We start from the raw sequence: 3,497 nt of genomic DNA on the forward strand, positions 1-3,497 counted from the left end.
AAAAAAAAGAAGGCAATGAATCATATCACCCCTTCCCTTACTGTCTCCCAGTTTTTCCATTGCATCCCCACCCACAAGTTGTATAGTTCATTTTCCACAGTGTCTAGTGAGTACCACTGCTGTATTTGTTCACTCTTTGACCCACCTTTTCTGTGCCCCCCCCAGTACCCTCCCAAAGTCAAATAAACTAACAATACAAAAAGAAAGAGCTAACAACAATGAAAAAAATCTTGTTTTCATTTCTTGGAGTTCATATCAAAAAGTATTATTTTATATGATCATTTGCACATAGCTATTGAGCCATTGTGATCCACTCCTATGAATATCCTCCTTGGGTCTCATTGTGTGAATGTCAAGAGAACTGTATAATTTATCTGTATATCTATATCTATATATCTATATCTATATATGGACATAAAGTTACCACAATTGAGGAAAAACATGCAACTTACATTTCTTTGGGTCTAGCTTACTTCACTTAATAGTTTTTTTTCCAAGTCTTTCCATTTCCTTATGAATGGTACAATGTCATTCATTATGATGGAAGAGTAGAATTCTATTGTGTGTTTATACCACTAACAATAACAAACTCTTCCACACTGTTGATGGGAATGTAAACTTGATCAACCACTCTGGAAAGCAGTTTAGGTGTTTTAAACATAAAGCTTCCCATGGGCTGGGAAGGTGGCTCAGCGGTAGAGCGCTTGCCTTGCATGCCTGAGGCCCTGGGCTCGATTCCTCAGCACCACATAAGCAAAAAGAAAAAAGCCAGAAGTGGCGCTGTGGCTCAAGTGGTAGAGCACTAGCCTTGAGCTGAAGAGCTGAGGGACAGCGCCCAGGCCCTGAGTTCAGGCCCCACGACTGGACCCCCAAAAAAAACAAACCATAAAGCTTCCTGGTGACCCAGCAATTCTACTCCTGGGATTTATCCAATAGACCACAAACAACACCACATTAAAGCTACCAGCACAACCATGTTCATTTCAGTATCGTTTACCACAGCCAATATATAGAATCAAGCCAGATGCCCCTCAGTGGACAAATGGTTGATTCACTCTATCTTCACATTCTTTTAGTTATTTTTAAGTAGTTGCTATTTAATGAAGCAGTTTATGAATACAATGTATCTTGATCAGTGTCACTCTGTTTTAATATCCTCAACCGTCCCTCCCCTACCCACCTCATTCACTCTTTTAACAAATAATTATAGTGCATGAAGCACTGTCTTTGGTTCTGGGAACACCTAAGAAACAAGATAGCTTTCCTAGCCTCATACAGCTTGAAATGTTCGGAAAGAAAGAGACATTGAGTAAGTAACTAGAAATGTGATGGCTATCTTAAATAGATACAAGGTATTATATGAATGGACCTAATTTAGCTGAGAGTTCAAAGAGACTTCCACCAGAAGTGACTTTTAAGTGAGGGGAAGGGATGAAGGAGGTAGAAGTCAAGCAGAAGGGAAAATTACTCCAGAAGCAGTGGAAGTACAGGAAGTACAGTGTAATTGGAGTTTGGAGTGTCCCCACTGAAGTACACATTGAAATTTAATCCTCATCTTAAGGTAATAAGATGTGGGATCTTTAAGAAGTAATAAGGTGCTAGTATTGGTGGCTCGTGCCTGTAATCCCAGCTACTCAGAGGGCTGAGATCTAAGGATCATGGTTTAAAGCCAGCCCAGTCAGGAAACTCCATGAGATTATCTCCAATTAACCACCAGAAAACTGGAAGTGGAGCTATGGCTCAAAGTGGGAGAGCTGAGGGACAGCACTCAGGCCCTGTATTTGAGCCCCATGACTGACAAAAGAGAGAGGGAGAAAGTGAGGGAGAAGGAAGGAGGGGGAGAGGTAATAAGGTCAGGAAGGTGCTGTTCCCATGGGTTGGTTAGTCCAGTTGTAGGTTAGTGAATGAATGGGTTTTCTGGAGAGTGTGTTATGAAAGCCAGTGTGACTCTGTCCCTTTTTTGTATCACATTTCACCGTGTGATACTCTGTGCCATCTTGGGACCTTGTAGAATTCCTACCAGCAAGATGGTCCTTGCCAGATGTGGAGCCTTGACCTTGGACCTGCAAGTCTCTAGAATAATAAGTGAATCAGCTTTTATTCTTTTTTATTAGCATGCATTAGTGTGACATTTCCATATACATACACATATACAATTTATTCTCATCAAGCTCATCCCCTTTCTCACTCTCAAACCTTTATTCTCTTTAAATTACCTAGTCGATCATAGTGAGCTACAGCTACAGAAAATAGATTAAATCATGTTTAGAAGAATGGCATAAAAACTAGAAAGGCAGGGGCTGGGAAGGTGGCTCAGTGGTAGAGCGCTTGCCTTGCATGCATGAGGCCCTGGGTTCGATTCCTCAGCACCACATAAGCAAAAAGAAAAAAGCCGGAAGTGGCACTGTGGCTCAAGTGGTAGAGCACTAGCCTTGAGCTGAAGAGTGAGGGACAGCGCCCAGGCCCAGAGTTCAGGCCCCACAACCGGCCCCAAAAAAAAAAAAAAAAAAAACTAGAAAGGCATCAATTCAAAACAGGTATGTTAGGCTGAGCATTCTGAACTTTAAAGGGAATGGAAAATTATCAGTTGTGGAAAATCATCAAAGAATTAAGTGGAAGAGCTGGAAGTGTAGTTCAAATAGCAGAGCACTTGCCTAACTGACTTGAGGCTCTAAGTTCAAATTCCAGTACTGCAAACAAACAACCAGTTAAGTGGAGAGAAGTAAGCGCGAAAGTTGCATGTTTACCTCTACACTTTAGATCATTTCTGACTGTTGAGAGAGGATAGATAGGAGAGGAAAATTGGAAGTATGGCAACCAGTTAGGAAGAAAGAAGGTTCATTTAGAGGAGGAGGATGGTTTGGACCACAGCAATAGGACTAAGCATGGAGAAATTTGCATATGCTTAATAAATACTCAGGAGGTACAATTCAGAGACATCAATAATCAACTGATTGATTAGCTATGGAATTGTGAAAAAAGATGACTTCTAGATTTTTTTTGCTTGAGCAGATAAAAAAATGTCAGAAATAATCACTCATGTACAGATGGCTCACCAAAACATTTGTCCTTCCAAGCTCATTGAGCAAGAAGATAATGTATTTAAGGAAAAGATCTTCAGGTAACCAGGGGGACACAGAGAATGAGAAGAATCTAGCTAAGGAACAGAATGGAAGATGCTCAGTTCACATGGAAATACTCTTGTTAATGCTTTTGTATGTCTTCCTATGTTCATTAACTACTCCTACATCTGCAACACTTCAAACCAAAGAGGAATCAACCTGTGCCCTCACCCATCCCTACTCTACTGTTATTTCTTCCCCCTTCCAGTATTACCTATGGCATAAAAGCAATTAATAGCCTACGAATCATCTTGGATGTGGTGCATTGTTCTGACCAACGTGGGTTCCTTTGAGGCAGCAATCTGTTAAAATGATCACATTGGAACTATCAGGAAATATGGATTAAAGAAAATCTGCCCAGATTTTCCTTTTTTT

Source organism: Dipodomys ordii, unplaced genomic scaffold (genome assembly GCF_000151885.1).
Source record: "Dipodomys ordii isolate 6190 unplaced genomic scaffold, Dord_2.0 Scaffold216, whole genome shotgun sequence".
Classification (NCBI taxonomy): domain Eukaryota; kingdom Metazoa; phylum Chordata; class Mammalia; order Rodentia; family Heteromyidae; genus Dipodomys; species Dipodomys ordii.